Source organism: Equus quagga, chromosome 10 (genome assembly GCF_021613505.1).
Source record: "Equus quagga isolate Etosha38 chromosome 10, UCLA_HA_Equagga_1.0, whole genome shotgun sequence".
NCBI classification, from domain to species: domain Eukaryota; kingdom Metazoa; phylum Chordata; class Mammalia; order Perissodactyla; family Equidae; genus Equus; species Equus quagga.
In genome coordinates this window covers 40,727,514-40,751,585 of record NC_060276.1, presented here as the reverse complement: position 1 = coordinate 40,751,585, position 24,072 = coordinate 40,727,514, and the positions used below count along the sequence as shown (strand labels likewise).

The following is a 24,072-nucleotide window of genomic DNA, read 5'->3' as shown; positions in this document are numbered from 1 at the left end:
TCCAAGAACCCTAGGACACCTCCCGGGGTCTGTGTACTGATAACACTCCCATACTGTCTCTTTAAAGCAAACAAAATTCCTGACGACAGGGACATGCTTTGTTCCAACAACATGGGCAGATTTTCACCAATTGCCAGGATTCCAGTCTAGCGCCTCTCATAGCCTGCTTTCTCAGACCGCAGCCTGAAGAGCGAAGAAGTTTTGCGTTCAGCTAAAGGCGTGGGGGAGGAGGAGCATGCGGAGGGGTTTCCGGTGTGGAGGATAAGCCTGCGTGGCATGGTTGCCATAGAAACCTGACGTCAATATGGCGACCGTGACGACTTTACGGTAGAGACAGAAATGGCCTGGCCTGAAGTGCAGACTCCTGCCTTGAGGTGTTCGGGATTCAGCTGAGTGTGCTGAGTCCCCGCACTGGCCTGTGGGGGAGACAAAGAGACCCAGATCCAGGTCGCCTCTTTCCCGCTTTGGGACTTGGTTCCCCGGCGGGCTCGTGGGTAAAGGCACTGGGGTCCCGACGGTCCCAGCGAGTGTGGCGTCCTGCCCCAAGAGTGCCCTGGAGATACTTTCCTTCTAAAGGCAGGGGCGCGGGAGGTAAGACAGGGACTGGCTCTCACTGGGCCCCAGCTCCCCTCTCTGTCAAACGGAGTAAGAATGCTTAACCCCCAGGCTCGCTGTGAGCGTTCAGTGACAACACATGAGCAAGCCCATGGCCCTGTGGTTATTGCGGGACCGTGAATGCCTGTTTGAATTCTGGCCACTTGTTATTGTTTTTAACTTTGTTCTTAGGGGATAGGGGAGGAAAAGAGAGAAAAAAAGACCCTGATGAGAAGCCCATTGTATGTTCCAGTTGTTAGGATCTCTACCCACTTGTATCAGTGTCATTGTCACTAACCCAGTGCCTAGCATGGTGCGGGGCACACTGTTACTCCAGGAAAGCATAGTGATTGCTGGATCTGTCTCTCCCTGTGCAGCTCTTCATGCCACTGGCCGAGCTCCTATCAGGCGTTTGAAGGAGGCAGGTTCTAAGGATTTGTATCCTGATGGCTGCTGAACCATCTGCTCCAGATTCAAGGGCGGCCGTCCTCAGGAGACCCCGACACTTCACATCCCTGGTAGGATATGAGGCCCGGCCCAAGTGAGTTCCTAGATCTGAACGAAAGCATGTTGTGGAATCGCTCCTGTGAGGTTCACAAAGGAGCCTCAAAGGAGAGAAGCTACTTTGATCTCATCATGGGAGAAGAGGTTTAGCAGGTGGAATGTCGTTCCATCAGCAGCTACGTGCTTTGTAGCAACCCTTGAGGCCCATCATGGAGACACCCTCTTTTCTCTGAAAGCAGTGAATTGTTCAGCCTGAGAAAAGAACATGATCTTTAACGTGCATTTGGAGTAAATATACCTAAATTGTTCTCACTGTGTAAAGATTATTCAGTGATTCCCATGTTTCTCTCAGATGGGTGTTGAAGTATGCATTTGGTTAGAAAGTCTTCCTAGCAATTTGAGATTGTAATATAGTTTCTTGCTTGGTAGCCACATTTTTATCCATTCTATAATGAAAAATTTTAAGAAACCAGAAATTTTACAAATGTTAGTTTAAAATGTCAGTTATAAGAATTTATATTTTCAAAAATAGAGTATCTTATAATGATACGCAGTCATATCTCCTAAAATAACCAGATACTCTTAAATATAGTTATGTTTACTTTCCCAGTACATAACAGATTTAGTTCTCTATTACCTGGCCTCCCTACCCCTCCCCTCTGCTGTGTACTGGGGCAACCACTGATCTTCACTCACTATAGATTAGTTTTCATGTCCTAGAATTTTATTAAAATGGAATCATAAAGGTTTTTTTTGTTGGTTTGGTTTTGGCCTGGCTTCTTTCATTTGGCCTATTTATTTTAAATTTGTCCGTTTTGTTGCATGTATCAATAGTCCCTTCTGTTTTACTGATCAGTAGTATCCCAGTATCTGGATATACTGCAATTTGTTTGAATTTTTTTTTAATTAAAGCTTCAATGAACATTTGTCTATAAGTTTTTGCATGGACATATGCTTTCTTTCTCTCGAGTAAATGCTTAAGAGTGCAGTGGCTGGATCATATAGAGGATGTAAGATTAACATTGTTAAGAAACTGCCAAACTGATCATACCATTCATTCCCACCAGCAGTGTATGAGAGTTCCGTCCTCCACAACCTTGCCAATGCTTGCTATGATCAGTCTTTTTAATTATAGTCATATTCATGGGGGTATAGTGGTATCCCATTGTAGTTTTAAGTTAAAATTCCCTAATGATGTTGAGCATATTTTCATGTGCATATTTGCTGTTTCTATATCTTCTTTGGTGAAGTGTCTATTCAAATTTTCCACCACTTATTTATTGTAGTATCTACTTTATTCTAATTGACTTTTGATACATTTTCTATATTCTGAATACAGGTCCTTTGTCAGATATGTAGTTTGCATGTATTTTTCTCTCACTCAGTGCCTTGTCTTTTCATTCTCTCAACAGCGTCTTAGGGAGAGCAGTAATTTTAATTTAGAGGAAATCCAATTTATGTATTAGTTCACTTATGAATTGTAGTTTTGGTAACTCATCTATGAAATCTTCACCTAACCTGAGGTCACAAGGATTTTCTCCTGTGTTTCTCTAGAAGGTTGATAGCTTTAGGTTTTATATTTAGGTCTGTGATCCATTTTGAGTGTACTTTTATATATGGTTTGATATATGGATCACAGTTTATATTTGTGTATGTAATATCCACTTGTCCCAGCACCATTTGTTGATAAGACTATCATTTCTTCACTGAATTGCCTTTGCCCCTTTTTCGAAAATCAGTTGTCCGTATATGTGTGCATCTATTTCTAGACACTTTGTTCTTTTCCTTCAATCTACTTATCTACCTTGATTACAATAGCACACTGTCTTGATTACTGTAGGTTTATAATGAGTCTGCAAATCTGAGAGTATTCATCCTCCAACTTTCTTCTTCTTTTTTAAAGTTGTTTTTCATAGTCTAAGTCCTCTGCATTTCCACATGTACTTCAGAGTTGGCCTGTCAATTTTTTAAAAATATATATTTGCTAAAATTTTTGTTGGGATTGCATTGAATATAGATCAATTTGGGGAGAAGTGACATCTTAACAATACTGAATCTTCCAACCCCTGAAAACAGTTGTCTCTCCATTTATTTAGGTCTTCTTTAATTTCACTGAGCAGTGTTTTGTAATGTTCGGTGAACAGGACTTGCACCTCTGTGCACAGATTATCCATATGTATTTCATACTTTTTGATGGCATTATTTTGTAATTACTGCCATTGTAAATGGCATTATTTTGTGATTACAGGTCCCAATTATTATGTTTTCACTAAACTGTCAGCAGCCAAATGTTTAACAATAGCCACTGGGGGATCTTTTTGGTCGAAAGCAAAGGCTGCTCTAGGAAAGAAATGCTACTTGATGCATAAAATGCATTTGACTGTGTTTCTATATCAGCGTTTAGACATTATTGGCAATGTACTGAAACTAAGGAGAAAAACGTCACATAGACAATTTTACAGGTCTTCTCCAGAAAAATCAATCACTAAAAGAAAATAGTTATGGTAGCTTTCAACTTTATATGTGTAGTTAGAATTGAACCAGTTGAATTGTGGGGTTTTTCTTTTTTGCCCCCCAGCAAATTCACCTCACTGAATTCCTGGGTTCTTGGGTGGTGAGACAGATAGCAGGAGAGAGCATGTACATATATGAGTATGTATATATCTATATGTGTATTGCTGAAGCTGCCAGGAATGTTTATTGTGAGGAATACTTGAGGTTAATTACTGTGGTCGTGTCCGTCCTGTTCACTTCCTAGCAGATAATACGAACCAACTCACAGTGGTGGTTGTTTTATTCCAGCTTGGCCAGCATGGTTACCATGGTGACTCAGTAACTGCTGTGGAATTTGGTGCAGATTCAGCCTTGTTTTGTAATTCCAGCCTGAAGCATTTCTTACTATGATAGTTGTCAAATATTGCTTCTCTAATTTCCTCATTTCTTGCAAGTTTATTTGTTGAAATTTGACTAGAGGTAGAGCTTTTTCTCCTTATTTGTATATAGTTTTTATTTATATCAGTATGACTTAAATTCCTATTTTGCTCAAAGGGTTACCATCTGATGCTATAATTATTTATTTTGATGCTCAAATTGTCCCAGAATTGGCCAGTGAAAGCCCCTTCAAGTTGGTTTCTATGTCCACTTGACACCTCTTTAGAATTCTTTGAATATGTACTTTGCTCTCTGAGACTCTCTCCTACTCTGTAGGAAGGAAATTATGATGCCCACCTCAGAGCATTACTTTGAGAAAATGAAGAGAAAAAGTCTGAAAATAACAACCTACAGCACGTGGCATTTAGTAGGCCCTCAGCAAATGTTAGTTCCCCATTCCAGCATTCCCTCCTTCATTCTGTCAGTGTGATGCCTCTGACATAACATAATAGCATGACTACCAGAGAGAATATTTGGACATGTAACAACCAGCAGGGATAAGCCCCCATTTCTGTGATGTATGAGCTTCAGTGTCACTGCGTGTGTGGGTGGGGCTGTGTGATGGAGCTGGGGAAGAGGCGAAGCATCATTGCACAGCTTCCAGTGGACAAGTGGAGACAGGCAAGGACATCCTTACCCCTTTCCCCGTGTTCATGTGCTTTCCCATCCTCTCACTTTACTCCAGTCCATGTGCCGTCTTATCCCCTGACTCTCCTTCTAGTGGACCGTCAGAGGAGGGTGTGGACTCTGAGCCTCAGAAGCAGGAGCTGACAGAGAAGAACCAAGTGTGATGTCGAGTGTGCAGACAGGTTCCTGGAGCAAGAGTAAGGAGATCAGAGTCCCGTCATTGGGACACTGTAGGTAAGTCACTCACCTTCCACCAGTCCCGTCTATACAGCAGGATGACAGTACCCACTGCTGCCGGCCACCCAGGAATACTCTGGAGTTTAAGTGTGATCCCATGTGGGAAAGCAATCCGTGGTCGTAGGTGGGAGGAAGAATCAGTGAACTTTAGAGTAATTACGTTAACAGAGACACCCCAGATATCATGAACTCTGCGTGGTAGACATCAAATTAATAGCACACAAACATCAGCTCTTTAGGTTAGGATTTCTCGAAGTGTGGTCCTTGGACCACTTCATTAAAATCATCAGGAAGCGCTTGTTAAAATTGCAGGTTTGTGGGCCCACCCTAGGTCTGCTGAAGCAAAAAGAGGGACATGGAATGGGAGGTGTCTCCATTCTGAGTAATATTTCCAGTTGTTTCTGGTACTCATCCAAGTTTAAAAAGCACTGCTATGGATTTGCAACAAACACTTTTTAAAAGTTTGAATCCTTTGATGTGTAATTTCCTTGTCAACTTCTTCTGCAATGCAGCTTTAAATATCTTTGTCCTCTCTGGAATGTCAGATAGGTAGCACTTCCTTCATTTATGTAATATTAAGTCAGTGATCTATGTGTGAGGCACTGAACTAGGCACTGAGGTCACAGCTCAGAGAACAAGACAGGCAGGGTCCCTGGAGTTTGAGTCTAGTTTGGGAAAACTGGCAATGAGCAGGTAAATAAATCAATAAGGATTGCAATTCCATATGGGGATGAGTGCTTTGAAGAAAGTAAACATTAATAGAGTAGAAATGACAAGGACAGAGATTATTGTAGATGGGTTGTCAGTGAAGCTCTTTCTCTGGTAGTGACATTTGAACTGAGTCTTGAACGACAAGAGTCAGCCAGGCCTGGACAGGCCTTTTGGTCAGAGGCCTTGTGATGTGGGAAAGCTCCAGGTGTTCCAGGAGCAGATGACAAGCTAGAGTGGCTGGAGCCTGGCAGACAAAGTGCAGATGGTGGCAGATGAGGTCAAATGGCAGACAGGAGCCACATCATTTGGGCCGTGTAAGGAGTTTGGAGTTTATTCTAAGGGTGGAGGAGTAGAGTATGGGGGTGACATGCTCTGATTCATGTGCTCACAAGGTGACTCTGGCCACTGTGGAGCATGGACTGGAGAGGGACAGGAGAGCTGTGGGGATAACCATTAGGGGGATCTTGCAGAAGTCCGGGGGAGGGACGAGGGTGGATTGGCCCAGTGCTGCAGCAGTGTGCAGAGGACGGGATGGCCCTGGACAGGGCATGTAGGAGGTGGGGCAGGCAGGACCTGCAGTGGCTGTGTGTGAGCGGTTTGTGAGGATAAGGCAGGATCCTGGATGAGCTCTCACCTTCTTGTTCCGCCACGTGCACAAACGGTGGCGCTGTTTCCTGAGACCTGTTGTTCCAAGTGCTTTTGAGACGTTTTCATCATAATGAGTTAGGTCATCCACCAGTGGTTATAGTGAAAGTTAGTGATTTAAAACGTGCATCATTTGGTGAATAGGATTCAGTCATAAGACTATTAAGCTTTTTTAAACACACATACAAACTATAAACTATAAAAATCTCCTCTTGTATTTGTTCAAAACAGCTAACGTTTGTTGAGCTGTTACTGTGTGCTTAGCAGTGTTGTAAGTGTTTTTGTGTATTGACTCGATTAATCCTCACAACAACAACCCATGACATGGGGATGATTGTTTTCCTTATTTTACAGAAGAGGAAACTGAAGCACAGAGAGGTTCTTTCAATTTCCTAAGATCACGGAGAGCTAGGTATCCCAATGTCTCTGCAGTAGAAATTATTCAAATGATGGATATTCAAATATATCCTTGTAAAGACCAAAACACAAAGCAATACTTGTTTTAAAATGTTTGTCTTCTACAGAAAGTACTACATAATCCCCATTTTATACATGAGGCAATTGAGTGACTGTAAGATGAAGTAAAAGTATTCAAACTCACACAGTTTTTACGTGGCAGAACTATGGGTTGGATCCAGTCTTTGTCCAGACCCCACACCTAAACAGTACGCTTAGAAAGAAGAAAAAGACTTGTTTTGAACTATGCTCGTTCATGGTGTTGAATTGGGGCCATCCATATCTCTTTGGGTGGAAACTATGTTTCAGTAGGTGTTTTGCCATTTACCAGCTGGTATTTTTTTTTAATTGACAGGGAAATTTGTTTATTTCAGTGACATACAATATTTTAACATAATAACCAGAATTATGACTGATAACATGATGCTGAACACATCATGAACATCAAGGGTATTGACATCAACGGAACTGAACTTCATACAGTTTTGAAATATTTATATTAATAACATATATCCATACAAATATAACCTAAAGAAGGTTTATCATCACTTATTTGACAATGCTTCCCACACACTATAATATATCAAATAAACCTAATTATTTTAACATCACTCTTTTACAAGGTTAGAGACAAATCCTTTGAGATTTTCCAAGGGCCCTCTACCAGCTGGTAATTATTTAAGAAAAACTAAAAGGTAATAATTATAGAAACAAAAGTGTGTCAAAGATGAACAAATCCAGCCCCTACTGGTTAAAGTGGTAAGGACACATTTTAATCAGTAATATACTATTGCAACAGGGAAAAGAGTCCAGCATGAACTGTTCTCAACTTCAGTTTGTACAGACGTGACTGGACATTTTAAAGGGAGTATGAGGGAATAGGGTGGGGGTGAGTAGGGGCTCAGTAGAGTCAGGGAAATGAAAAATTACAAAAAGCAAGAAGGATGTGTTCATCTATGTGAAACCCATCTGGGTTTGCTAAGTGGCACGTATTGAAGTTAGATTTCTCCCCTCCCACAGAGGCTGGGAGACAGAGGCCCTGTCTTCACGTGTTGGCTGGAACAAACAGTAAATTGTTCTGGCAGCCTTGAGTTTTCTCAGGCAATCATTTTAAGGACATTTAGGGTCATCTTAGGAATGTGGCCTTGAGCTGTTAGAAACGATGTTAGTATTTTGTTCAAGACTTTTATTAGCCAGAGTTGAGGCCTAGTCGAGAAGATGGCAAAGAAGAGTCTGGCTAGAGTTTGCTCAGGGAGAGAATCTTTGTCAAGGGCAATAATTATAAAAACAGAAAAAGGGAATAATCATTATAGTTACTATACATTAGACAACTTGGCTGTTAAAATAATTCCTTGGACTTCCATGGTGGATTCTTTTCTCTTTTATGAACTCAGTGCTTTTCAGATGGGAATCACATCGCTCTGTGCTCCAGTTTTTGTTGGTTGGGGAGCAGGGCTGGTCTGACCCCCCTTTGATAGGTGAGGCCAGAGGAGGTGTGGTGACTTACCCGAGGTCACCCAGAGTTCGTGGGTTAGGTCTGCCCCTGGGGCCAGGAGTGTCTCCTGTCTCACACCCAGTTGCCTGTCCGTCACACATGGCACTAGCCTTGTTCCTGTGTATAGTGAATCACTTTTCAAGGACTCAGAGGATTCGCCCTTCTCTGAGGTTACTCTTCAGGTAATAGAAGAAGATGCTAGCATCTTCAAATAAAAAGAAATAAGGTGTTGATTATCCTCTCCTTCCCTAGACTCTATTGAGAGGTTAGAAGAAAAATTTCTGCAATCACGCAGCATGTACTTTTTGTTTCTGGCTCCTTTCAGTCAACATAAGGTGTGTGTGATTTACCTTATTGTTGTCTACAGTTGTAGATTGTAATTCTCATTGGTGTATGGTATTACGTTATGTGAATATTTCACAATATATGTAGCCATTTTGGGTATTTATGTATTTTTAAGTTTTTGACTTATTATGAACATTCTTCCACATATCTTTCAACGGACATTTATTTTCATTTCTCTTCAACATATACTAAAGAGTGACATTTCTAAGTCATAGAGTATGTGTTGAGTTCAATGGACACTGTCAAGCAGTTTTTCAAAGTGGTTGTTCCAATCTGTGTTCCCACCAACAGGGTGAGAGTTCAGTTTCTCCAACTTGCCAACACTTTGTATTTTCCATCTTTTTCATTTTGTTGTTCTGGTGGGCATGTAGTGGTATATCATTGTGGTTTTAATTTTAACTTTACTGTTTTAATTTCTCTTCAACTCTCTATGAAGTGTTTAGTCTCTTTTAATCTAAAGAAGGTCCATCCTTTTTTTAACCTTCCAATTTATTTGCTGAAGAAACTGGATCTTTGTCCTGTGGAGTTTGAATTTTGGATTTTGCTGATTGTATCAGCTTATGTCATTTATTCTATTCCTCTGGCCCCTCATATTGCCTTTAAGTTGATAATTAGGTTCAGAGGCTTGTTCAGATTCAGGGTTTTTGGCAAAAGTGCCTTAGATGTGGTGGTGTTTATTCCTATGGTATTACACCATTGGGCTCATTGTGTCTAGTTGTTTCTCCTCTTGTGATGTTAAGATTGATCACTGAGTTCAAGTGTTCTCAGCCTGATCCAGCGATTATAAAGTTTCCCATGATCTTTTCACCTCAGGTTTTATGCAATCTCTGAAGATCATTGCCTGGGTCTGCATTTCATTAAAGGTTGCAAAATAGTAATGTTCTAATTCTGATTTCTTCTGTATTCATTAGCTGAAATTCTTCTATAAAAGAAACTTAACCTCATCAACTTTTAGGTTATGCTGAACTTGGTTCACACAGGAAGGGAAAGATGAATGTGTAATTCTTTTGCAGTATTTCCACTTTTCAAAATAATGATTTGTTTCACTAGGATCCTCCAAAGGTGAGCAGTGAATTGGTTTGGTTTGGTTTTGCTTTTTGTTGGAGTGTCATCATGAACTCATAGATGTTTATATTTGATATTTTTTAAAGATTTTATTTTTTTTCCTTTTTCTCCCCAAAGCCCCCCAGTACATAGTTGCATATCTTTTTAGTTGTGGGTCCTTCTAGTTGTGGCATGTGGGACACCACCTCAGCATGGCTTAATGAGCGGTGTCATGTCCACACCTAGGATCCAAACCAGCGAAACCCTGGGCCGCCAAAGTGGAACGTGCGAACTTAACCACTCGGCCCCAGGGCTGGCCCCTGATATTTTTTAATCCATTGCAGTCATTAATCATTTTGATGTTCAAAATGTTCTATGTTTGGGCAGTGGGAATTCCATCAGCTTGGCTTCTGAGTCTTTTTGACATGCTTTCTGGTATGATAGTTTTGTCCAGACTTATCTGATACAATTTCTACCCCACACCTGGAATCAGCCATTTCTCCAAGGAAGCCTGGTTCCTTTCAGTGGGAAATCATCTCAGAGGATTCAGTCAGGGTACTAGAAGTGCTCATTGCTACTTGAATGGCCATTGTTTCTTGACCTTTTTACCGCATGGAGCCAGCAAATATATATCATATATATTTTATTATTTTTAAGGCTTTATTTTTTACAGCAGTTTTAGGCACAGAAAAATTGAGCAGAAGGTATAGAGATTTTCCATATACCCTCTACCCCACACATGCATAGCCTCTCGCATTATCAACATCCCCCACCAGAGTGATAAACTTGTTATACTTGAAGAACCTATATTAGCACATTATTATCACCCAAAGTCTATAGTTTACATCAGGGTTTGTTCTTGGTGTTGTACATTTTATGGGTTTGGAAAAATGTGTAATGACATGTGTCTACCGTTATAGTATTATACAGAGTAGTTTCACTGCCCTAAAACTTTGTGCTCCACCAGTTCATCCCTCCTACTATAACCCTTGGCAACCACTGATGTTTTTATTGTCTCCATAGTTTTGCCTTTTCTAAAATGTCATATAATATAGTTGGAATCATACAGTATGTAGCCTTTTCATATTGGCTTATTTCATTTAATAATATGCATTTAAGGTTCCTCCATGTCTTCATGGCTTGATAGCTCGTTTCTTTTTAGCGCTGAGTAATATTCCATTGTCTGGATGTATCACAGTTTATTTATTCAGTCACCTACGGAAGGACATCTTAGTTGCTTCCAGGTTTTGGCAATTATGAATAAAGCTGCCATAAACATCCTCGTGGAGGTTTTTTGTGTGCAAACAAGTCTTCGGCTCCTTTTGGTACATACGAAAGAATGTGACTGCTGGATCACATGGTAAGAGGATGTTTAGATTTTAAGAAGCTGCCAGACTGTCTTCCAATACGATTTTGCATTCCCGCCAGCAATGAATGAGAGTTCCTGTTACTCAACATCCTTTCCAGCATTTGGTGTTATCAGTGTTCTGGATTTTGGTCATTCTAACAGGTGTATGGTGGTATCTCGTTGTTATTTTAATTTGCATTTCTGTAATGATACATGACGGGCAGCATCTTTTCATTTGCTTACTTCCTATCTGTGTATCTTCTTTGGTGAGATGTCTGTTAAGGCCTTTGGCCCATTTTTTAATCGAGTTGTTTGTTTTCTTATTGTTGTATTTTAAGAACTCTTTTTGTATTTTTAGATAACAGTCCTTTATCAGATGTGTCTTCTGCAAATGTTTTATTCTAGTCCATGGCTTGTCTTCTCATTCTCTTGACATTTTCTTTTATAGAGCAGAAGATTTTTATTTTAATGAAGTCCAGCTTATGAGTTATTTCTTATATGGATCATGCTTTTGGTATTGTATCTAAAAATTCATTGCCATACCCAAGGTCATCTAGATTTTTTCCTATGTTACCTTCTTTGTATTTAGCTCTAAGATCCATTTTGAGTTAATTTTTGTGAAGAGTGTAAGGTCTAAATTCATTCTCTTGCATGCAGATGTGCAGTTTTCCAGCACCTTTTGTTGAAGAGATTATCTTTGCTCCATTGTATTGTCTTTCCTCCTTTTTCAAAGAACAGTTGACTATATTTATGTAGGTCTATCTCTGGGCTCTCTATTTTGTTCCATCTATCTGTTTGACTATACTTTCACCAATACACATTGTCTTGATTACTATAGGTTTATAGTAAGTCTTGAAGTCTGGTAGTGTCAGTCCTACAACTTTGTTCTTCTCCTCAAATATAGTGTTAGCTATTCTGAGTCTTTTGCCTCTCCATATCAATTTTAGAATCAGTTTTTTGTACCCACAAAATTACTTCCTGAGATTTTTATTGGGATTGCATTGAATCTATAGATTAAGTTGGGAAGAACTGACATCTTGACAATATTGAGCGTTCCTGTCCATGAACATGACATTTTTCTCCATTTATTTGGTTCTTGTTTGATTTCATTAATCAGAGTTTTGTAGTTTTCTTCATATAGATCTTGCACATATTTCATTAGATTTATACTTCATGTTTCATTAAAAATACTTCAAGATTTCACTTTAGAGGTGCTAATATAAATGTTATTGTGTTTTTAATTTTAAATTCCACTTGTTGATTGCTGGTATATAGGAAAGCTGTTGACTTTTGTATATTTACATTGTTTCTTGCAACCGTGCTATAATTGCTTGTTAGTTCCAGGAGTTTTTTTATTGATTCTTTTAGATTTTCTCCATAGACAATCATGTCATCTGTGAAGAAAGACAGTTTTGTTTCTTCCTTCCCAATATGTATACCTTTTATTTCCTTTTCTTGTCTTATTGCATTAGCTAGGACTTTCAGTATAATGCTGACAAGTAGTGGTAAAAGGGGACATCCTTGTCTCATTCTTCATCTCAATGGGAAATCTTCAAGCTTCTCACCATTAAGTATGAAGTTACCTGTAAGTTTTTTGTAGATTTTTTTTTATCAATTTGAGGCAGTTCCCCTCTATTCCTAGTTTACTGAGGGTTTTCATCATGAGTGGGTGTTGGATTTTGTCAAATGCTTTTTCTGCATCTCTTGCTATGATTGTGTAATTTTTATTTTTTAGCTTATTGGTGTAATGGATTACATTAACTGAATTTTGAACCAGCCTTGCATAGCTGGTATAAATCTCACTTAATCATGGTGAATGATTTTTTTATACATTGTTGGATTTGATTTGCTAATATTTTGTTGAGGATTTTTACATCTGTGTTCATGGGAGACATTGGTCTGTAGATTTCTTTTCTTGTGATGTCTCTGTGTGGTTTTGGTATTAGGGTAATACTGGCCTCATAGAATGAATTAGGAAATATTCCCTCTGCTTCTATCTTCTGAAAGAGTTTGTAGAGAAGTTGTATAATTTATTCCTTAAATGTTTGGTAGAATTCACCAGCATACCCATCTGGGCCTTATGCTTTCTGTTTTGGAAGGTTATTAATTATTGATTCAATTTCTTTAATAGATATATGCCTACTCTGATTGTCCATTTGTTGTGTGAGTTTTGGCAGATTGTGTCTTTCAGGAATTGGTCTGTTTCACCTAGGTTATCAAATTTGTGGTTATAGAGATGTTCATAGTAGTCCTTTATTATCATTTTAATGTCCATGGGATTTGTAGTGTTGTCCCTTTCTCATTTCTGATGTTAGTAATTTGTGTCCTCTTTTATATTTTCTTAGTGAGCCAGGCTAGAGGCTTATCAATTTTATCGATCTTTTCAAAGAATCAGCTTTTGGTTTCATTGTTTTTTTCTATTGATTTCTTGTTTCAATTTTATTGATTTCTGCTCTGAGTTTTATTATTTCTTTTCTTCTACTTACTTTGGGTTTAATTTGCTCTCCTTTTTTTCTGGTTTTCTAAAGTAGAAACTTAGATTATTGATTTTAGTTCTTTATTCTTTTCTAATATATGCATTGACCACTATAAATTTTTCTCTAAGCACTGATTTCACTGCATCCCACAAATTTTGATAAGTTCTCGTTTTCATTAGTTCAAAATACTTTTAAATTTATCTTCAGATTTCTTCTTTGACTCATGTGTTATTTAATCTCCAAGTATTTGGTATTTTCCAGCTATCTTTCTGTTATTGATTCCTAGTTTAATTCCATTGTGGTCTGAAAGCAGGCATTGTGTGATTTCTATTCTTTTAAATTTGCTCAATGTGTTTTATGGCCCAGAATGTGATCTATCTTAAGGAATGTTCCAGGTGAGCTTGAGAAGAATGTATATTCTGCTGTTGTTGGATTAAGTAGTCTATAGATGTCCATTATATTCAGTTGATTGATGGTGCTGTTAAGTTCAACTATTGCTTTATTAATTTTCTGCCTGCCAAATATGTCAATTTTTGATAGAGGGCTCTTGAAATGTCCAAATATAATAGTGAATTCATCTATATCTACATGCAGTTCTATCAGTTTTTGCCCCACAAATTTTGACACTCTGTTGTTAAGCACATATACATTAAGACTCATTGTGTCTTCTTAGAGAACGGATCCCTTTGTCACTATGTAATGCCCTTTTTATCGCTGATAACTTTCCTTACTCTGAAGTCCGCTCTGTCTAAAATTAATATAGCTACTCTCACTTTCTTTTAATTAGTGTTAGCATGGTATATCTTTCTCCATCCATTTACTTTTAATCTGTATGTGTCATTATATTTAAAGTAGATTTCTTGTAGATAACATATTGTTGGGTCTTGCTTTTTGGACCACTCTGATAATATCTGTCTTTTAATTGGTACATTTAGACCTTTTAGTTTGTTTTGGTTATACTGTTTTAGTGCTTTTATTAGACTAACTTCACAGATAACAACTATAAACTCTGGAAATAATAAAAAAACTGACTATTCTGAAGAATGATCATAAGCAGACAAAAACTGGAAGAGATTTGACCCTTGAAAGTGGAGAGCCATACTGAAAGATATCCACATTTATACAATGATTCCCCTGAAGGTAAAGATAAAGGATAAATCTTTTTTTTCCAGTTTTATTGAGAAATAATTGACATCATTATATAAGTTTAAGGCATACAGCATGATGGTTTTATTTACATATATTGTGAAATGATTACCACAATAGTTTCAGCTAATATACATCTTCTCATATAGATACAATAAAAAGAAAAGAATGAAGGGAAAAAAATTTCTCTTTGTGATGAGAAATCTTAGGATTTACTCTCTTAACAACTTTCCTATATGTCATATCGTAGTGTTAGCTATAGTCATCAATTTTTACATTACATCCCTAGTACTTATTTATCTTATAATTGGAAATTTGTATCTTTTGACCACCTTCCCATTTAGACTTTTGATGTTCAAAGTGATTATTGGTATAGTTGGATTAATATCTACCATATTTGTTACTATTTTCTATTTATTGCCCTTGTTCTCTATTTCTATTTTTTCCCACTCTTTTTCTGCATTTTGTGCTTTTAATTGAACACTTTATATTATTCCATTTTCTCTCCTTTCTTAGCATATCCATTATACTTTTTAAAATGGTTGCCCTAGAGTTTGCAGTATACCACTTTCAAATAACATTATACAGCTTCATGGGTAATGCAAGTACTTTATAATAACCAAGTGATCCTAATTCCTCCCTCTTATCCCTGTATCATTGCTGTCATTTATTTCACTTATACATAAGTATATAATAAATGTGGATAGCCAAATACAGTCCTGCTGTTATTATTTTGAACAAATTGTTACTTGTTAGATCAATTAAGAATTAAAAAAATAAAAGTTTTTATTTTTCCTTCACTTATTCCTTTCCAGTGCTTTTCCTTTCTTTATGTAGATCTGAGTTTTCGGCCTATATCGTTTTCCTTGTCTCTAAAAAACTTCTAACATTTCTTGCAAGGCACATCTACTGGCAACGAATTCCCTCAATTTTTGTTTTTCTGAGAAAGTCTTTATTTCTCCTTTGAAGGATAATTTCACAGGGTACAGAATTTTAGGTTGATATTTAGGACCTCACTTCTCTTATGGATCTAAGAAGAGTTGTTGATTTTTTTCAGGTTATTCGGCTTTTTAACTTATTAGAATAGTATGTCAACTTCCAACTTCTTACATGCCAGACCAGAAACCAAAAACACTGTTTTAAGAGATTTTTAAAAATTATATTATATATAGATATATTTTTAAGAGAATATATACATCATTGGCTTCCATCCTGGGCTGTTCCTCCATCACCTTATAGGTAATCATTTTTATCAGTTTTTGTTTATCCCTCTAGTTTTTAAAATATTAGCAAATATAACATGTATATTAGTCTTCACCTCTGTTCATAGGTAAAATGTGGCATATTCTACATCAATGCACTCCAATAGAAATTTCTGTGGAAATGAAAATGTTTTGTATCTACACCGTCCAGAATGAAATATGGTGAATCCTAGTGAGGAACTGAGTTTACAATTTTATTTAAATTTCATTTATTAAATTTAAATGCTATGTCTGGCTAATGGCTACTGTATTGGACAGGAGCAGCTCTACATACTTTTCTACACCTTGTTTTTCACTAAACAGTGTATCCTGGAGATCACTCCATAGCAGTACAGAGAGGGAGTCCTCATTGCTTTTATAGCTGCATGGTACTCTAGGATGTAGATGTAGCTTAGATTATTCAACCAGTCCCTTATGGGTCGACATCTGTCATGTTTCTAGTCTTCTGCTGATATGAATTGTTCTGCCAGGGATGGTTTTGTACTTATGCCTTTTTGTCTTTTTGCATTGTTTCTGTGAGATAGATTCTTAGAAGAGTGATTCCTGGTTCCAAGAATAAATACCTATAATACCTATGTAATTTTACTGGATAGCATCAATCCCTCCACAGGAATTTTACATTATCTCTAGCAATGCATGAGAATGCCTGTTTCCTCACAGACTATCTAAGACAAACCCTGAGAGGAGGTGAATATGATGTGAGAAATCTGTAAAAACCATTTCACTAAATCAGGAGAATCAGATGTTTGGGCAAGGATCATAGTCCTGTGCTTATATTTGAGAACTCTGACTCTAGTCTTTTCTGTCTCCTATGGATCTAGGTCCAGGCCCCTCGAACTGAGCGAGGAGGTCTTAATGTGAAGCAGAAACTCCGTGTTACCTCAGAATACTAAGTGGGAGGGACCTCTCTCTAAAGATAAGGCAGGCGTAAACCCAGTTCAGAAATCCACCACTCTGATCTAACAAAGGGCTAAAGGAAAAAGTAAAACTCGTAGGTAGTTCCTGCCATGAGAAGAAACAAGACTGAAACCATACAGCGGTTACCTTGTCCTTCACTCTCTATCTGGTGGGAGGTCCTGTGAGAAGGTAGTAGCCTGTTAGTGCTATGCAAGAGGAGGGAGGTGTGGGTTACAAGGTGCAGCAGTTCCCCAAGGTTCAACTTCTCCCTCTCAACTACATGATTTCCTGTTTAGATGCTGAGTTTCCAGGACTCTGGATGAAAGTTGGACTAAATTTGCTTGAAATGGAGTCTATTCAAGGTCATACAGCATGGGGTGGGTGCTAACATCCATCTTACTTCTTGTGGACATTTGCAATTATGCAGATCTACAGATCAAGAGAGGGAATATGTGGGATGCAGATATCAAATTGCACTGACAGTGCCTGGCACACAGTAAACAACCAATACACATTAAGAAATTAATGAGATGTAGATGCAGGAATAAGCAGAAAAGGAAACTATGTAAATGTCCTCTCAATCTTTTTATAGATATATGAATTTTTCAAAGGGAGTTGTGATCACTCAGTACTTATTGTTTCATAATCTGCTTAGAGGAAAGCATTTTGTTTCTGTTTATAAAAATTATGCCTTTTCATTGGGAAAAAAATAACTTTTAGAAAATGGAGAAAGATGTCACCTGGTGACCAGAGTCAGAATTGCAGGTGTAAAAGTCTCTTCAAGGGAACTTGGCAAAGGGTGAGGTAATGAGAGGGAGTAAAGGAAGTGTATGCATTCCATTGTGTAGGCCAAAGCCTTCTGGAATTTTCTATACACTAGTGGTGATCCTGCTAATTCCCCCCTGTTGGAAAAGGAAGTCTCATGTGCACACTCTTTCAGCCTCAACTCAGGTACACAAGAATGGGCCTTGGACCTGGAACACTTCCTTACCAAGAGATAAAGAACCCACACAGCCTATGCCAGGCTTGTGGCCTTTCTGTTTCAGATTCAGTGAGTACACCGTTGTTTTGCCTAAGGGTGTGCACCAGTGGCCCTCAGGCACGACTCCACCTTTCAGTATTTATCACACTACCAATTAATTCTTTTGTTGTTTGACATATCAAACAATATCAAATGTATATTAGAAGTTTAAATTATTTTGTCTCTCTTTTCTGTCTTCACCTTCTCCCCCTGTATAATGCAAAGGTAGTTTCTGTTAATTTATTGATACTTATTCTCCAGATTTTTTTCTTTATATGTAATACACTAACTTATGTTTAATCTCATACCTCTATGAACCCATGTTGATGTGTATATATGCTTTTGCGTAATGAGACCATATTCTATATTTTATGGCTTACCTGATTGACTAAATATGATTCGTTTTCATTTCATTTGTTTATTTATTTTGGTGTATTTCCAAGTATTTGTTGGGAATTTATATTGCTTTTTGTGTGCATTGCCTTTTTTTGTTGAGGTATAATTGATATATAACGTCATATTAGTTTTAGGTGTACAACATAATGATTTGATAGGTGTATATATTGTGAAATGATCACCACAGCAAGTCTGGTTAACATCCATCACCACACATAGGTACAGTTTTTTTTTTTAAAGATTGACACCTGAGCTAACATCTGTTGCCCATCTTTTTTTTTTTTTATTTCTTCTTCTTCTTCTCCCCAAAGCTCCCCGGTTCATAGTTGTATATTCTAGTTGTGAGTGCCTCTGGTTGTGCTGTGTGGGACACCACCTCAGCATGGCTTGATGAGCGGTGCCATGTCCATGCCCAGGACCTGAACCAGCAAAACTGTGGGCTACCGAAGCGGAGCACACGAACTTAACCACTCGGCCACGGGGCCAGCACCAGGTATAAATTTTTGATGAGAAATTTTTGATGATAAGATCTATTCTCTTAGCTTCCCTAAACAAAATTTAATATTGTTTTGCACATTTTCACTACCTACAAACACAGTTATCTTCCAGCTTGCTTATTTAATATATATTTATTATTATTGTTATATATAGTATATATATAGGATCTAACTTTATATATATGTTAACAGTGTTAACTAAATTAACATCAGTAAGTCTCCTGGTCCTTACATTCAAGGGAGCATTGTGAGGAGTTCAAAGGGAAAATTTCATCAAGATCCCAGCACAGTATTTGTCATCCACAACACCAATGTTTGCTGCCTTCTAATTCCAACTCTTCCAATCTTTAACAGGGATGTTTTTTCTTAATCTCAATAGAATTACTATATTTTAGTGAGTATTTGGGAATGTAAGAAGGGAACTACACACACTTGTCTATGCTGTAGGAAATTTGGTGCCATCTCTGTGATTTGCAGTGTATGGAGTTGGGCTGGGGGAAAAGTCTTCATCTTTTCCATGGAATAATTGTGCTTTTCCTGTTCTCTCTTGGTGCCCCCATGTTCGCATCAGGAGTGCACTTAACGTGGAGTCTGGGACCTCCTTAAGGCTCCAGGAAGAGATGATCGGGGGGTCTGCAGGGAGGGACCCTAGAACAAGAGTCAGGAGCTCTCTCTGGGTGCCAGTGCCTGAGCCACCTCAGGGTGAGTTCCTTTCCCTGCTGTGATCTGCACCATCACACAGGTGTTCACTGAGCATCCGTCATTCTTCACACCTCCAGTGGCCCAGGGGCTGCAGAGGTCATGGTAATTGTTTCACATGGTCCGGGTCCTTGTGGAAGTTATGGTGACCTCTGTAGAGCCTCCTTAATCTATAAAGAGAAGGAAGGGCTCACTGGAGTTGTCAGAGTCTCCTCAAAGAGGAGCTGGGCTGGTACAGTGGGCAGGACTTACGGGAGCTGAATGGGAGGGAGGGGGCGGGGAGTCCAGCCTGACTGGTGTGAGGAGTGGGGGCTCCCAGGTGAGCAGACAGGGCTCAGAGGTGCCTGACTGGAGACTCCAGGGGTCTGAGGTCATTCAGGTTTAGGACCGATAAAGAAAGGAACACATTTGCTTCCATGGGATGCTACGTAGCCTCTTTACACACTGAAATAACGCAAGTGTTGGTAAGAAGGGAAGTGCCCTGCACATCTGACACTGCTCCATGACGGCAAGGGAAGACCCTGGAGCACTGACAGTAGTGAAGCTGAGTTGATACTCAGCTCTCTCAACCTCCATTAAAATAGGAAGCTGACATCAAGGGGAAAAGTTTATACCTAATAGTTCCCCCACACTGCCTGGAAATCATACACCCTCTTTAGTTTCTCACTGACCCAGGTCCCATGGCCTCCCCTCTGCCAGTGAGTTTCTGCCTACCTCCAGGAGTCATATTCTTAACCAGAATATTCTAGCTATGTGTTGCACTCTCTCTACATTCTTGTTTGTTCCATCTCTGCATCCTCCCAGAGATCACTCAGTGAGGCTTTTCTCCTCCTTTGTCGCCTCACCTTCTTTTACCAGCTTAGTGAGTTGTATCAAGCACCACACTGCTCTGACAAGTTTAGGCAAAATTTAACATTCTTCTTCACTATCTTTTACATATTGCTTTGGTGCACTTATCATTTCTGCAGAAGATCTGACACCACGACCACCCCCCAAACAGAACTTCATTTGTTGACCAAGCATCCCCTTATGGTTGGGTAACCGCGCTGTTGTAGACACATGGGCTCTATATACTTTACTCAAATTTGCATTTTTCTATTTTCCACACTACCTGATCTTTTCAACTGTTCAGTAGAATCTCTGCACAGGATTTTCTGGGATGTGATGGTTTGTTTCTGGGTTTCAACCATGTTACCTGCACATGTTACCACATACACAGTTGGCCCTATCGCTTTGGATTGTGGGGGAGTAACATCAGTGGTTTACCAGGTAGACCCACAATGCCCTTTTCATTTATCTCTAAATTCATCTCTCTGCCAATTTACCAAAGGTAGGGATTAACAAAGATGCAAAAGATGATTTCTAAGCTGCCCTGAGTCCTTTGAGGTTAGAGCAGAAGTATCTAATAACCAGGGAATAGATCTGACAAAATGAAATAGGTGGTGTTTGCACAGTTTGGAACATCTGGAAAGCATTGCATTTCAATAGAGATTATTTTTTCTTTGTTCTTTTTTTTTTTGGTGAGGAAGATTTGCCCTGAGCTAACATCTGTTGCCAGTCTTCCTCCTTTTGCTTGAGGAGGATTGTCACTGAGCTAACATCTATGCCAGTCTTCTTCTACTTTGCATGTGGGATACTGCCACAACATGGCTTGATGAGCGATGTGTGGGTCTATGCCCAGGATCTGAACCCCAGGCCGCCGAAGCAGAGTATGTGAACTTAACCACTATGCCAGTGGGCCAGCCCTTAGAGAGATTTTTTAAGGAAAGAGAAAAGATCATTGAGGCCAAAGTAACCAAATACCTAAGGAGGTAATGTTCGATTCCTAACTGTCTACTTAGAATATGGGGAAAATATGTGCCCTTATCTCAGGATGTCTCTCATTCACTCATTGATTCACACATTCATGAATAAGAGGTGCCCCAAACGGTGAGTGCCTGCATGCCCAGCTCTTTCCACTGGTGTGGTCAATAAAGTCCCTTTACCATCTACCATTTGTAGTAATATAGTCTTCAATATGTCCTCTGCATACATTGAACCGCATCAGATAGTGTGATACTTTTGCTTCAGCTATCAAATAGAATTTGGAAATCACAAGAGGAAAAGGAAAATATTTAAGTATATTTTTGTGCTTGCTTTTCTACTTTCTTCCTTCCAGATGTTCCTAGATTTCTTTATCAATTCCTTTCTGTTTCCTGTAGCCATTCTTTACAGTGTATCTGCTGGTAACAAAGTTTCTTAGTTTTCCTTCATTCGAGAATGCCTTTTTATCCCCATTAATTCCAGAAGGATAATTCAGCAGACATAGAATTTGAGGTTGACAGTGCCTTTATTTCGGCACATGAAAAATGTTTTGCCACTTTTTTCTGGACTACATGATTTCTGACAAGAAATTTGCTGTCCTTCATACCATTTTTCTCCTATAGATAATTCATTGCTTCTCTTTCCCTGATTTCAAGAATTTTTTTGTCTTTAGTTTTCTGAGGTTTGACTGTGATGTGTCTTTTCATGAATTTATTTGGGCTTATTCTGTTTTAGGTTCACTTAGCTTCTTGAAAACGTAGGTTTAGGTCTTTTGCTAGATTTGATGAGTATTGGTTTTTATTCTTCAAATACTTTTTCACCCATGCACTCTTTCTCTTCTCCTTCCAGAACAAAAATGAAAAGAATATTAGATCCTTTGTTGTCATCCCATGAGTTCCTGGGGCTTTGTTCTTTTTTTCTTAATCTTTTTTCTCTTTGTTGTTCTGATAGTGTAGTTTCTTTTATTTTCTATCTTCAAGTTCACTAATTCTTTTCTCCATTCTGCTGTTGAGTCCATCCATTGGGTTTTTAATTTCAGTTATTGTACGTTTCAGTTCTAAAATTTCTAATTGGTTCTTCCTTATATCTTCTGTTTCTTTGCTGAGACTTTATATTTTTTCATTTGTTTAAAACATGTTTGTAATTATTGAAACATTTTTTCTGTTGGCTACTTTAAAATCCTTGTCAGATAATTCCAACATCTGTGTCATCTCAGTATTGGTATCTGTTGTCTTTTCTCAATTTGAGATCTTCCTGGTTCTTGGATAGAATAGAGATTTTTTTATTGTATCCAGAACATTTTGGGTGTTATGACTTGAGACTCTCTATCTTGTTTAAGTTGTCTGTTTTGGAAAGCTTCTGGTGACACCATACTAGTAGGGGAAGGAGGTTGCTGTCTCTTAACTGTCCAGTGAGGGTGAAAGTCCAGGTTCTCCACTCAGCTTTGTCTGACTCTTTGGGGTGAGAAGCTCATGTCCACCAGGTGGAGATGAATGTCATGGTTTCCTGCATGGTCTCTCTGATACCAACTCAGATAGTGGAAAGGGGTGCCTTATTACAGTCAAGTGAGAGTTGAAGTTTATGCTCCAATTAGGGATAGTGCTATTGTCTTTCCTGTGGTGTTTGGTTGGTGTTGGGCCGTTGTTGCACAAAGGCTTTCTGTCTTGAGAGGTTGCCCCTTTTCTTGTCTGTTGTATAGAGACAGCAGGCTTTTCTTGGGGCTGTTTTTGTTTGTGATTGTTGGCACTTCTGGGTTGCCTGCTTCTGCAGCACCTAGTCTGGAATATCTGAGGCAGTGATATAATGCGGAGAACTCACTGCCGTGTTGTTCTTTGGCTCCCAAGGTCCCTAGCTGGTCTTCCTTCTTCTTTCTACCTTTCGAAGTATTCTTGTGTTTGTTTTATATATACTGTCCAGGTTTTTTTTTTTTACTGTACCTAGCATGAGTAATAGAGAAACATCTAGCATATCCTAGAACAAAACCATGAGTCCTTTCCTTTCATTTTTAATACAAGGAAAAATTTGTATATTTGCATCTCCCCTTTTCTTAGATAAAAAGTACCGTGCTGTACACTTTTGTGTACCTTGACCTCTCTACTTAACAGTATATCTTGGAGATCCTTCTATAATCCCTATGTAGAGATAGTCATCATTCTTCTTTTGAGCCTTCTGTTTGTACACTCTTGTGTGGTTATGTTGTGGTTTAGTCATCCACCTCCTACTGATCTATATTTAGGTTTCTTTTATTCTTTTGCAATAAAAATAGCACCACAAATGAATATATATTTATATATCTATATGTCTATGTGTATCTATGTCTACATCTATCATCATTTTATGTTATAGCAATAGATCTTTAAGATATATATATACACACATACACATATATCTGTCCATACACACACACACATATATTTATTTATTTATAGAAATTGGATTACTGAATCAAATGGTAAAGGCATATATAATTTTCCTAGATATTATCCAATTCCCCTCCATATTGGTTATATTAGTTTCCTATGGCTACTGTAACAAATTACCACAAACTTAGTTGTTTAAAACAAGAGAAATTAATTTTCTCACAGTTCTGGAAGCCAGAAGTCCGAAATTAGTTTCACTGGGCCAAAATAAAGGTGTGAGCAGGGCCTCGCTCCCTCTAGAGGCTCTGGGGGAGAATCTGTACCTTGCCTTCTTCCAGTTTCTGGTGGCTGCCAGCATTCCTTGGTTTGTGGCTGCATCACTCCAATTGCTGACTGCATAGTCATATTGTCTTCTCCTCTTCTGTTTCTGTCAACTCGCCCTCTGTGTCCCTCTTTAGGACACTTGTGACTGCATGTAGGGCTCACCCAGATAATCTAAGATAAAGTCCTTATTTCACAGTCTTTAACTTAATCTTATCTACAAAGACTCTTTTTCCACATAAGGTAAGATCTACAG

The 24,072-nt window shown here is 38.6% G+C and overlaps 1 long non-coding RNA gene across 2 annotated transcripts in view; it reads left to right on the top strand.

Annotated features, from left to right (window-relative positions):
- The first annotated feature begins 340 nt into the window (after positions 1-340).
- The window catches only part of LOC124245269 (uncharacterized), a 37,003-nt gene continuing 13,271 nt past the window's right edge, over positions 341-24,072 (top strand). The window contains exons 1-3 of one of the 2 annotated variants that reach the window (XR_006890253.1): positions 341-591; positions 972-1,112; positions 4,751-4,890. This is a non-coding gene — a long non-coding RNA (uncharacterized LOC124245269). Of the gene's footprint in view, positions 592-971; positions 1,136-4,750; positions 4,891-24,072 lie in introns of both variants that reach the window. The other variant, XR_006890254.1, reaches the window with a different exon arrangement.